This window comes from Amphiprion ocellaris, chromosome 4 (genome assembly GCF_022539595.1).
Source record: "Amphiprion ocellaris isolate individual 3 ecotype Okinawa chromosome 4, ASM2253959v1, whole genome shotgun sequence".
NCBI lineage: Eukaryota > Metazoa > Chordata > Actinopteri > Pomacentridae > Amphiprion > Amphiprion ocellaris.
This window is the reverse complement of record NC_072769.1, coordinates 12,740,451-12,754,343: the sequence shown is the minus strand read 5'-3', so window position 1 is coordinate 12,754,343 and position 13,893 is coordinate 12,740,451. Positions and strand designations below refer to the sequence as shown.

The 13,893-nt window shown below is 42.9% G+C and overlaps 1 long non-coding RNA gene across 2 annotated transcripts in view; it reads right to left on the bottom strand.

The window, feature by feature from the left end:
• The window catches only part of LOC129348746 (uncharacterized), a 32,179-nt gene extending 18,286 nt beyond the window's left edge, over positions 1 to 13,893 (bottom strand). For both annotated transcript variants that reach the window (XR_008601419.1, XR_008601420.1), the window contains exon 1: positions 1 to 13,893. This exon is cut by the window's left edge and continues 14,281 nt beyond it. This is a non-coding gene — a long non-coding RNA (uncharacterized LOC129348746).

The window sequence follows — 13,893 nt, the reverse complement described above, 5'->3', positions numbered from 1 at the left end:
AATGCTCCTATTTTGCGAACAAAAATGTGCCCCAAAGCTTCATGGCAAATCTGTCCATATGCCAAAACTGCTGACAGCCACAAGTTGGACACAGTCAGGCTCACAGCAAAACAACATGCAGCAGCTGAAAACAACATAATGAAAAAATTAGTTTCATCACATTTGAAGTAAATCCACAAATTGTCGATTCATTTCACCGCGTGCCTTTTATTCAGTCCCACCAAGATCTTGCTCAGATCACTTCTGATGCCAAAACACATTGATGCGTTTTATGACTTGGACATGATTATTACTTGTCTTATCCCATGTAGTGTGTCATACTGCAAGACAGCCATTGCAGCATCTTGGATGCCTGACAGCATACTGACAAAAAGACTAGCGTGCCCAATTTTTTCTGCATTGCTTCCAGTAGTTTGATATTACACTGTGAACCATTGGAGCACGATGCTATTCTACACACAGCTTTAAACATTGCAATCTGATAGAGGCATGATGCTGTTGGTTCTGTCAGGTGGAGCACTAAAGTAACAACTGTTTTCTGATCATCTGAGCATGTCAATCATGATGTGAAACATAACAAGCAATCATTTTTCATGGTCCAATGCAGAATCTCCAATCACTAAATCTTATACAGAGATTATGTGTTAGTAAAAAGATTGTGTGGTCTGTTTCTGGCATTGTATTACCTTAGAAAATTAAACTATGTAATGCAAGCTGCATCCAGATTTAAAGTGGAATTATTACAGTTAGATCCAAGCTTTAAATATAACTATGGAAGTACGTCTTGCAAAATGCAACTCTCCGCAAGCTCTATAAGTCGAACGGTTTGAGGTCACAAATGGTTTGTTTAGCATTCACTTGTTGAAATTGATACACAGCAAAGGTGGCCACCTTCAGAAGACTGCAAATACCTAGCTGATTAAGACATCTACAGTTCAGTTGAAGTCTGATGTTTGACTTTATTTGAGCTGTACTTACAGTGGGAACTCTAAATTGGATTATTTTGTTTAAGAAAAAGCAGTCACTAGTCAAATCTGCAGGCACTACTGTGACAAAACCGCAAGCTCACATAGATAAAGTGAGGAATGGTTGAATTTGTGTTAATTATTCCTGGAGGGACTGCTCATTGTGTAAAAGGGTGCTTATTCAAGCTTTTGACATTTTAAATAATGAAAGAAAGTTGCTCTGGTTCTGCAATAGCTTTTTAAATGCAAACCATATTAGCTTTTCACACTGTTTTGTGAGCAAGTTAAAAATGGATAGGTGGAGAGGGGAGGATAGCAGGATGGGGACGGATGAGGGGAATTCAGTGTTCTGACGAAGTTTAGCCAAGTTTATCCTCCAAACTCCATCACCTCCTGAGCGTCCCCACCCCCATCCTCCCATACAGCCGTGAGGAAAGGAGAGTGTTTATTCTGCTATGTACATGTGCCTTTTAACAAGTTGATTTATGAAACAACTGGAACTGTTGCTAAGGCTCTGCTGGCAGGATGAAGACTGCTGCATTTATTTTAGTCTCCATATCTCCTCAGCTGATGCTGCTTTGAGACATCTTTATCCCCCTCTTGCTTAATACGGCCCAAGGCAATTTGACAATTAGGTGCTTGAGTTTGATATGTCACCAGACATGAGTAAACTGACTGAGATCAGACTCTGATGCAGGTGTGTATTCAATACTGTATTAATATTTCAGAATCTGAGCAGACTAACAGTGCTGTGGTTTCGCTTAATTTCCCTTAACTGGTAGCTTTAAGTGGAGCTACACATACAGAAGCACCTTTCCAGTTTTTGGAAACTGGGAATTAGTGGGGCTCAACTAATCTCTCAGCTCTCCTTTTAAATGCTTTATGTTTGAGTGTGTTTTATTGTCTGTGTGTGTGTTTAGTGCAATGACTGATCAAAAATGCCTGCAGTTGTCCACATTTGTCAGTCGTGCCAGTAGACTTTTCATCACGCCTTTGAGTGGGGCCACTGAGAACAGGCATTAACATTTTTGCCTTTGGATATGTTTGAATTACTTAGTTTGTTTTGAGAGCGCTGAGCTCTCAAAGAAATAACTAGATTTTTGGAAATACATTTAGTTGCGCTCTTGCTAAGAGTTAGATGAAATGATTGATATCACTCCCGCTGGAGCCAACTGCAGTGATGCAACCGATTTTGATTTAATGCAGATCTGCAGTGATTTGCTGATTGATCGAATGACAGAACGTTAATCAGCAGCTTTTTAGATAATGAAATGATCTTTAAAGACGTTTTCTAAGCAGAATTGTGAAACATGTTCCTGGTTCCAGCTTCTTGAATGCCAGGATGGTTTTGATGCTTTTCCTTGTATTGCCTTAAAGCTATTTCATGCTTTCTGCATCCGTTTTTCTGCCAGGGTACACGTCATGAATTTTATCATCTACCAAAGTTTGTGAAGATTTGTGTGGGCCCCTCTGCAGATGTCCGTGTGCAGCCCAAAATTTGGGAAGGCGTTGACTGCACATGTGCCAGGAAAGCAAACTGTGTTCAAACAAATGCTTGCTTTGTAGAATCATCCACACTTTTGTCATTCATTGTTTAAGAAAAGTTTGAATTGCAGTAGTGAATGCTGGACTGGAGAATGCTTTGATTTGTAGCTATGTGCTTTCTATCGACGGTGCCCAAACACAGTGAAAACTATGCAGAAACCCTGTACTGTGTCCGCCCACTGTGCTCAGCACACCTCAGGAATAATCACGATGACACAGTGCTCCAGCCCAATCTGTAACCAGCTGCTATATCCTGCAAAAAGTGCAAAGTCACAGCCAGCCTTGCAGAAACCCAGAGCCCTGTATGTTTTTCTGTGTTCGATATGAGGGGCGATGTAACTGTCTGTGTAGCACTCGTACCTATTGTAGTATGAATAGAAATGCATCCGCTGTCTGCTTTCAAAGTCCATCATCAGCCAGCACAAGAGGATGCAGAAAACAAGAACTGACCTTAGATGATAGTAAATTGGATATCATTGGGTTTGACACTGTTGGTCAGAGAAAGCATTTAAAGAACTCACCTTGGGGACATTATATTATCACAATGTTCTGAGGTGTGAATGGCTAAATTGTTAATTGAGAAAAACAAAACAATAGATAATGTTTAACCCTGTCAGACTCACTGTTACCAAAAAAAAGCGACATCAGTTTTATTTTTCAATTATTTTTGTATTATTTATATATGCATATACAATAAGTTTGCCAATTTTTTTCTACATTTGGGTTTTACAGATTTATATATGTATGTTACATATATATTTTTTTGATTATTTCTATATTATTTTTGCAATTTTTTTTCTACGTTTGGGTCTTACAGCGTTAAAAGTGTTAGTTGCATCCCTAATACTGCTTAAATCTCCACATAATAAGCACATATTGTATGTTAAAAGCAAACTTAGGAAGAGCTGTTGCAAGTAACTCCAGAAGAAGGCAGTGGACAGCAACAACAGCATCTCAATAATTATTACTAAGTTAAGTATAACTAAGAGGGTGATATTATCATCACAGATATGTGAGAGCTGATTACTCTCCTCTCTATTTACTCTAGCCATACCAGAGCCCGGTGTCACTGGCTGATTGGCTAAAAGCAGGTCAGGAGGGTTCATTCTCATTTTTAAAGAGGGGTGCTGGAGGGATCTGCACAAGAAACGTCTGTTCCAGTTTTTCTTGCCCTCTCGCTTTTGTCTGCTGTGTTTGCTCTAGATTTGAGTGGTTGTTCTGGTGCTGGAACCCTGTCTGCCCACACCCTAATGGTTAACTTAGCATAAAGCCTGGAAACAGTGTGACTTTGTCCAGAAGTAACAAAACCTGCCTACCAGCATCCTTAAAGCTCAGTAATTAACTCATTAAATCTTGATCATTTAATCTGTCCAAAAAAAAGTGCACATAAAGAAAACCTTGTTTTCAAAGAGGTTGCGTGTTGGACCGTATCTTGGCTGTGTGCTGGTTGTCTGGAGACCCAGCCAAGAAATAACACATCAGCCCAGTGAAACCACAAATTGCCATTTTAACACTTCTGTGGTTCTAGTAATTAAACAAACATGATATAGTGTGTTAATCAGTGCGCTTTAGAGGTGAATTTAGTTAACTTTGGACAGAGCCAGCCAAACTGCATTCCCATTTCTTTATGCTAAAATAAGTTAACAGGCTGCATGTGGTAGCTTAGTATTCACCGTACAGGAATGAGAGTGTTATTGACTCTCAGCAAGGATGCAATTAAAGTTTTTCCCTAAGTGCCAAGCTGTTTTTTTTAAGAATGAACAACTGCTATCAGGAAAACACTTATAGGGAAGTAGTTGACATCAAAAGTGGTGACATGACACGACCGACGGAATTTGTCACAATCATTGTGGTATAAAAAGAACTACGTTTTTACACCGTTGCCGCATGTAGTCATATTGTAAGTTGTACATATTGTTTGCAGTCACACATCCACACAGCCTAAAATAACCCACCCTGTGTGCCGAGGAGATGAGTCAACACAAAAACAGCCAAGTATGACAAGAAAACTCAAGAGGCATAAAGGAAGAAAAATAAAACACTGTCAACCCCCCAAAAAAGAGTGACATGAAAGCACAACTGAATATTTGGGATGCAAATGTAACAGATATTTCCAAAACTGTTGGTTTTGGAGTCAGGCGGCCACTGCGCCACTGTTATTTTTGTGCCCGAGGAATGAGAAGGAAGTTCCAAGAAGGCACATTTCTGGGTCGCCTCGGGCCTGCCTGTCACATTGTGGCTCTCGCTGCTCTGGTGCCAACATGAAACAGCTCTTCATTTAACACTTTATAAGACACACATACACTGGCAGTGTATTCATGTCCACATCATTTGCAAAGGTTGCAGTGAGAGAAACAAGGCAGATGCTGATATTTCACAGACCTGTCAGCTGCACATGTGCTCAGCAGATCAACAATCCTTGCATACAACACAGTGTATAAAGGCCATAAAAACACACGCACACGCTCACACACACAATATCTCCCTTTCTTCTGAAAACCTTGTATGGAAGGATCATGCTGTCCCCATGACAGATGATTTTGCCAACATAAAGACCGAAAAAGCAGCAATTGATGTTTTCCAAGTGGCTTGAATAACTTCCATTGACAGTTTCGATAGAAGCGGAAAACCTCTTTTCTGTAATGGAAGAAGGTTTAGGGGGAAGATGGGTTTTCCCTTTTTCTAATATCCGTAGAGCCAGGCTTGGCACAGGGCCCCTCTGGACTGGAGGATCTTGGCTCAGGCCATACAATGGGACTTCAAGTGAGCCACAGCAAGTAGAAGAAAAGATCAGAGCTACCATGAGACTCTGTCATGCCTCTGATTAGCTGAAAATGTTTACAATATTCTCTTGTTAACAAATGTTACAGAGGAGCTTGAGGAAACAGTAGCTTGCCTCCACTGTTGCTTTGATTTTAGCCGACTGAAAAAGGCCTGCTGCAGCTCACCGTTAGCCCTCTCAGCTCACAAAAAAAAGCTGTGAAGAGGTTAGCACAGGGAGTAAAACTGCCACCTTTCCATTTTGACTACTGAAGAGGTTGGACTGATAAAACACTCAGCGCCGTGGGTGTGTTTGGCGAGTTTTGGCTGTGGAACCACTTCTTTGGCAAATGGGTCATTCTGCCAAAACAAACGTGCTTTTCCTCACCCCTTCTACACATGAACACACACTTTACTTGCTGACTCCACAGAATGGCATGACTGTATCTGCAACACCAAACAGACATCTGCCAATCGCCCTGCGGAGCTCATTGTTACTCAACACCGGGCCGCACAAATGCTGAGCCGAGTTCAGCCTCGCAACAGATTTTGCAATGCAAAGAGAAAGTGCCGATGAGGTCTGCCAACATGCATCGTTGGCCCCAAATAACCAGAAAACAACTGGAAACCGAGGTGCCCCCGTTGGTGTTGGGTGAGACCAAGTGAGGACAGGATAGCAGGAATGACTTCTCAAAATATTTAGGCTGAACTTGAGCTCAGTTCATGCAGTGGAGCACATTTCAGCTATGAGGGCTGGCTGCCTTCCTCATACTATAGCAAATAGTTTCTCACAATACAAACATCAACACTGTGCGCAACGGCACTCCGCTTATGTATATTCAAACATAATCACAAAGGCAAACAGTGGAAAATGAGGCTCTGCTGCCCATTGAACAAAAAGCAACCGAGTGCTGAGTACCTGCAAGCACTTTGACATACCATAGAAAAGCAAACAGTGTAAATAATAGGTTGAGAGGTATATATATATATATATATGTGTGTGTGTGTGTGTGTGTCACATCTGTGTATACGCCCAGTGCGCCTAAAGATTTCATTGTGTGTGCGCGACAGGCCTCCTCCTCCTTCTATAGCTGAAGCCGGGGAGTCGTGTGTAGTGTTTATTTTGACCTTTCAGTCCACCTACAGCCTGATATGCCTGCAGTATGCAGCACAGCCTTGTTATTTTCTTTGTTTATTGCTCCAGCATGCTGTTTCCAGATTTTTTCAGAATGGGCAACTGGAATTAGTTTCTTTAAGAGTTTATTTATTGATGCTGGAATTCATAAGTGGCTCGCTCTCATCAAATCGTTTTCAAAAGAGTTGGGACTGAGTCACACCGTCTATTCATAAATCCATTAGTACGTTTGTGTGTGAAGTCCTCCCTGAGTTCCAACTCCTGATTTGCTTCCACCATGTACACTTCATTAATGTCTTAGGGGTGGTGATAATGTGTAAATTTGCTGCAAGATATCATCTGCATAACCACTAAAACATGTTTCTCTGTATATTAAATGTTACTTCCAGTTTTTGTTGATCTTTGTAGTTTGTGTTATTTCTTTATCCAATCATGCAAAGATACGTGTGTCTCAGAGTTAGCAGTGTTCATACAGTTAAGAATTAATAGGATATATCTGATTAAGTAAATCTAGCTCAAGTTACTTGTCATTTCCTCTGAAGTTGGTGGCACAACATGTAATTTTAGATTATTTTACAGGACTGTAATTTAAAATCCTCCCACTATCCCCCTTTTTGCAAGTTCTGTCAGTTACATCTATCACATTGTGAGTGTAAATCATCAATAACTAATTTCTACATAAATATTTATGTGTCGCAGTCTCTTTTAAATAGTGACTGACTGATAAGACAGCACCGCACTGATAAGACAGTTAAATTGATAAGTAGATGTACATAAAAGATCAGCTGCTCAGAACACAACAAGACATTTAAAGAAGCATTGGGCCATGTGAAATTTTAATGGCCTTTTTTCAATATTTTCTGACATTTTACGGGCAAATCAATGAAGGTCTTGAGTGGGAAACAAGCCTAACAGATGTGATTAGACTGCTTGGCCTAAAAAACTGGTCAGGAGGCTTCATTCTCATTTTTAAAGATTGGTGCCGGAGGGATCGACTCAGGGAAGGTCTGCTCCACTTTTTCTTGCCCTCTCATTTTTGTTTGCAGTGTTTGCTCATGATTTGAGTGGTTCTACTGGTGCTGGAGTGCTGTCAGCCCACGCCCTAATGGCAGCCTCTGTTGGAGAAAGATCTAGGTCCATGCCGCCGCTGCTGCTAAGCGGAGGTGCGTCAGCTAGTGTTATGGGCGTGCCTATTTCACCTGTTGAATCATGCCACTGTGGTAAACTCATCACCTTTTTGGCTGCATATGTCAATATTAATAGCGAGAAATTATTGCACACCAAGCATTTGGGTGTGACAGGTGTGGAGGTCACACATATAAAATAGATGTGAGTGCATTTGTCCTCAGTCACACTTACTTTCTGCTGACTCCTTCCCCCTCCATCATGTTAATTCACCAGCGTTCATATCCAAAGACTTCTGCAGACTCCGAATCTGCTAAATCTCAAGCACACGTGAAGACAAGCCATGATGCATGTCATGCTGCTAGCCCTTTCACCTACATTTATTCTCTGTCTTGTCATCACTCAGTACAACTTTGTCATGTGCAGGCTCACTGTAGTTTCACATTAATCACTGTAAAGATGGATTTACACAGCCGTGAAAGAGACGCTTTGTAAGCCGAGCTACAAAGAAGAAAAGAGGCCACTGGACTTAAAATGTCACCCTCTGTTCGCTGTGTACTGCAGATACATATTCATAAAGCCATTTTCAGTTCTTCTCCTTTTTGAGAAGTTCCTTTAATTAAATATTTTGACAGTCTTGCCTAATTTGGAGCAGGAGCAAAGAGGCGTGCACCAACTTGCTGTAGACAGCGGCTGAGGTTAAACTCCCATTTCAAAATGCCTCAGTATTTGCCCTCAGTAATACTTATCATTCTTGATGTAAACCAGGACCTGAGCCAGTCTGGCCTCCCACACTCAGGTGGTTTCAGGAAACTACTGTAGCTGCTCTACCTTGTCAAGTCAAATGCAAGTTCCGTGTGGGACGTATTCTCCTACAGACAGAGCGGCAGTTAGAGTATAAACCCTGCTTATCAGGAGGCTCATTATAGCCCCAGCTGAAATTCAAATGGCTTCGTCAGATAATGATGCAGTATTTCCAACATACATCCGTCAGCCACACAAACACAGCGGAGACATTTGGGGAAAATTTGTGTGACTCAACACAACTGGAGTGGGTTCAGCTTTGGTAAAGAATGAATTTATCATCATTTGTGCCTCACAACACCCCAAGTTGCCCAGACGGGAGGAAACCCGGCTTTGAGTTTAGAGTTTAGCAAAGCCCTTGTAAGTCTGACCCCCAGCTCACCCCAGTCCCCCACCTTTGCTCTGTTCTCGGCTGGTAAACAAGCGAAGCTGACTGGTGTTCAACTTGGTGCCTCGGGGGCTGATGGCGGCTGAGCAGCAGCCATGAGGGAAGCACACTGTCAGTCCTGTGATAGCCGTATGAGATTCCACATGCTCTGATGAGTAATTCCTCCCTCCCCTCTCCATCACCATGTGGTTCGTGGCCCTGAGTCATCGTCCACACTTTCCCTCGCTCCCTCTCCCCTTGTCTGTCTCTCTCTCTCTTTCCCTCGATGTGAAGAGGATTCTTCCTTCCTTCAGCGGCGGCCGTCCCACAGGGAAACTCAACAGAATAGCCTCCCTCCGATGACTCATTCACCAACATCGAGAGCTCCACACCACCCCGCTATCGAGCCATGACAGTCCACCACACCACACCCAGGCCTGGATCCCAGTCCTCCATGGCCTGCTTGCCTCCATTTCTGTCTTTCTATCTCTGCTGTTTGCCTGTATCGCTGCATGACTTCTTGCTTGCCTGCCTGGTTGCCATTTTCTACGTCTCTCTGCATATCTGCTGTCTTGTCAAGATGTTTCATTCTTTACCTGTCTTTATGCTCCCATCTGCCTGCCTGTATTTCTTACCCGCCTGTACTGTATTATCTTCATACTCTCAAATAGTTTTGGGCTGGCTCCACTGCTTGCCATCTCTCCTTATTAGTCAGTCTACCTGCCTGTCTTTCAGTCTGTCCCCTGATACTCCAACGCAGTGTCAAAACACCGAAGGACACAGAGCGTTGACTTCCCCGTCTGCATATTAAACTATAAAGACTTAAGCAGAAATATAAGGACAACATCATTCAAGTCTGCCAAAGAAAACCACTAGTATTGTTGGTAAAGAGATGCTTTTCATTCTGCCTGTGCAGCTCCCAGATAGAGTTGTTAACACTTCCAACTTATCTGCAACAGCAAACGTGTTGAGAAACTTTTGACAAAGGTTTCAGTTCGATTTCAGCAGCTCCCCCCCGAGACTGTATCCTTCCTTTCATGTGCTCTGCAATTCCATAAGCACTGTGCCTTCTACGGTTGGTTTAACAGAGGTTAAAATCTCTCTGCGTAACCTCTGTGACCCACTCATATGTGCTGAACTGTGCCTTGGCCCTGCGCTGTGACGGATTGATCTTGTGAATCCCTGTGCGCTGCTCAGAGATCCTCTACATGTTGCAAAAGGAGATTTGTTGACCATTGCAAGAGCAATAAGGATTTTTAGGGGCATTATGACTGGGTTAATAAAACACAGCTGCCCCTAAAAGTCCCTCACTTTTCTTGCTGCCTTTTCTTTCTCTCTCCCTCTCTCCCTCCTGAGCTTAATCTTTCTGTCTCATTCCAAACTTTTGAGATCAAACTACAACATTTGCTGGCTCCTCGAATGCGATTTGGTGCACGGCGTTGGTATCCGTGCAGTCGCGGCTACAGAAATGCAACAACCTGGGGTGACCACAGTGTATGAAGTCTGACCTTTTAAGGAGGGGCTCGGTCGTATATTTCACATAAAGCGAACACACTTTCCAGTATTTTTGAATTGTATATTTATAATGGCAACATTTTACGAGGATTTGCAGTGACGTTTTTTAAAGGGGGTTGAATGAGTTCAGAGCAGAATTTCCGAGAAGGAGCACGCCGTGTGTTCATTAGAAGTTCAGCTTTCACGGAAAAGGTAAACACAATCTAAGGCTGTTTTTTTTTTCTCTCTATATGATGCTCACAATAAAACACACATGCACCGATTGCTCTTGAACTAGCTGAACCCAGAGCAGGAAAAGACCTGGGAATTGTAGGAAAAGTCTATTTAAAGTTACACTGCAACCCTGCTAAGAAATGGTGTGAGGAGAGAATATGAGACAGCCTTGGTGGAAAAAAAAGATATAAGCAACACTGTGCAGCAAGTGGTGAGATGAGTCCGATTGGGCCTTTTAAACAATGTGAAATGCCACTGAGAGAGGCTTGGCAGGCAGTAGCAGCCAGCACTGTTTAATATCACAATTTTAATCAGCACACTTGGTGACTATCCCAGAGCTCCCCGTAGCCATGCTGCTTATTCAAACCAGGCTCATTCCACCAAGCCTCCCTTACTAGGCCCTCAGCTCTCATACTCGCACTGGCTTGTGCTCTCCTGCAGCATATATGGAGAGCTCTTGGCTGGAGAGGTTTTATCTGCTTTCTGTTGATGTGTCACTGCACTTCAGTGGGCTACGTTGGATGGAATCGGTGATGATAGCTGAGAGCATCTCCACCAATCCGAGGTGGTTTAATGCATTCTCTGCATTTGATTTTAATAATCTTACAATCGTCTGATAACAGGGGCATTAAGAGTAGTGAGATGTTTTAATCACTGTTAATTAGCATTAGGATGAAACCTGCAATCAGGCAGAATTTAATTAGAACCTCAAGTGTCAACTTTCCTGTAACTTCAGTCCACAGCAACTTACTAATATGTAATAGCAGGCTTGCACAAACAAATGCCCTGCCACCCGCGTGTTATACACGGCCTGCAAATAGCTTATGACCGAGTATTAACAGTTTAATAAATATAACTGACAGAAAGATTGGCAATCCCAGCTATTGTGCTGTCAGGGGGGGAGTCGGTTTCATTTACACAACTGTTTTAGGTGTGTTTTAATAATCGCAGGGCTCTTGTGTTTTTGAAATAAAAATCCCATGCTTCAGCGAATGTCTTACCTATGTGTCACTTGCAGCACGGAGATGCCACCACAGCCCTCGGCTCTATTAATTACATAAAGCATCTAGTGTCAGGATGCTAAATTCATTAGTGGCGTATGTACGGCATGCTAGGGTCAGGACAGATATAGAAACAGGCCTCCAAAACAACTTCTTCTCCTACTTGACACACTTGTTCGACATAATAGAGTGTGTTTTTTTAGACAGCTCTGCCTCTTCTTATTTGTTAATTTGGGTAAGTTGATGCAGAGCTTGAGCTGTAAGCTTCCAGAGATGCGCTCACATTTTTTAACTTGACTGCTCATCTGCATTCAATAGCGGCATGAGTAACTCTATAAGGCTGCAAATTTAAATTCTTCTCATGTGTGGTCTTTGAAAAGAGATGAATCCAACAAAAATAACTGGAAGTTTAACTTTCTTCATGTTCTTTTCCCCTAATTTGGCCTATTTCTGATTAAGCTGAGGAGGAAAAGAAGCTGGAAAAAATGAATTTGTTTTGAAAACAATTGATCTGGAACTGTACAACGGAATGAGGACAACTGTAAAAAAGCAGAGCTACTTTTTTCTTCACGAGAAATGTCATGTGAAAGTTGTTCATCATTGTTTTTGTCAGAAAACAAGCTCTTGCTCTGGTTTTCAGTCACACTTAGAAGCACTTTTCTCATTCAAGACTGCAAGTGAAAAGTTTGACTCATTTTTTTAGCTATTTTTTAAAGCAGTGACGTTCACTTATTGGTCATTTAAGCAGCTAAATAGTTAATTTTACATTAATTACATGTTTTTCTTTTTGCTTGAGCCCCTGCAGCTGTTTATTTATTACGTAATGTCTAAGGTTTAGCTTGCACATTATTACATACATGCAGTTTAAAATCTGTGGTATTTAAAAGTGACTTTGTGGTGTTATAGTAATGCACATGGAAGGCTTCACTGCAAAAAATATATACTACAGCCATTCTGCTGTATTAAGTTGTGTGATTCCTGGCATTATACACTGTTTTAGTGAGACTTTATCCCCTCAGATATCACAATACTTAAAAAAAAAAAAAAAGCTTAATCCTTCCAATCTGCTCCCGATTTTTTTCTTTAAATGATAAAAACGTAGCAGAAGTGTGCTGTCTACGACTTGGGGGTCACATGAGCCAGAAACTGGGACTTTGTAGGCCAGTTGAATGAATTCAGGACTCACCTTGCCCGCAAAGACCCAGCCTCTGACACACACCATCCTCATCATCCTCTTCATCAGTCCCACCGCCGGGGGACTGCATGAGGAGGAAAAGGTTTCTAACCTATGGATTCTGGAAATCCATCCGGAGCACCTGATGAGGGCTCTATAATCTATAACCGGTTCATACATACCTATTGATCTGCTGTCTGGCAGGAGAACCTGGAGTTACCTGCGCACCGGGCAGGTGTCAGCATCCCGTAGCCATATGGAGACTTCACGTTTTTTTTTTGTTTTTTTTTTTTTTTTTCAAAGGGAGGTGAAAAAAAAGAAAAGCGCCGACTGTCTGGTTGGTTGTCTGGCTGCCTGGAGAGGAGACCGCGTCTGGAAGCGAAGTTAAACTTCACCGTCCATCCACCGCCAGCAGCAGCAGCAGCAGCAGCAGCACCGCCGCCCAACTAATATGTGATCACTTGGCGCTGCTCGCATCCCAAATTGAGCAAGATTATCCTTTTGAGGGGGTTGGAGGCCAACGAATTGTCTTTTGGAATAAGTCGGACAGTCCCCCCCTCTCCAACCAACCAACCCGGCCCATCTTTCCCCGTCTGTTCAAGGAGAAAAAAACGTGCAGACGCAACAGTGTCGCGCTTTGTGCCAGTCTCCCACCTCCTGCCCTCCCAACAAAAAAAAAAAAAAAAAGAAAAAGAAAAAAAAGAAGAAGAAGCTTCAGCGTTTCCTATCGGGAGATCCCCCCAGTGCGCACCCAGCACCCGGTCAGTCACACAGTATCCATTCTGCAAACAGGGAGAGCGGGAGTGAAAAAGCAGCCTGCTGCCATGCTGCAGCCGCGATATTATGAGCAGGATATTCCCAAACAGCTGGAAGGAGCTGATATATGGTGCTGCGCCCTCGTGTTGGGCCCTCCCCAAAATGGACCGGCACTAAGTGCTAACCTGGTTATTTTCAGCGCGTCACTGGCTCGTCTCCAATGTTAGGTTTCCGTCGGGGGCGCAGCAAAGTGGCCCCAGTATTTTCAATTAGACTCAGAGAGGACTTGAAAACGATTACACAGAGTAATGTCCGAGCATGTGTTTCCCTCTTAACTGCACACATTCCTGCGGTGTGTTGGCTCGCCCGTCCACATGCGCCACGCAGGCCCATGTTGCGCTCGGCTGCGTCCTCCGGCGGCTCCGGGGCGGCGCGTCTGCGTCTCTCTCAAGGTGTTCCCCTGGTTTCTCGATGCTGTGCGGGAGGCTTTATACATCCCAGGTTCATCACACCTCTCCCGTTAGCTGCCTGGC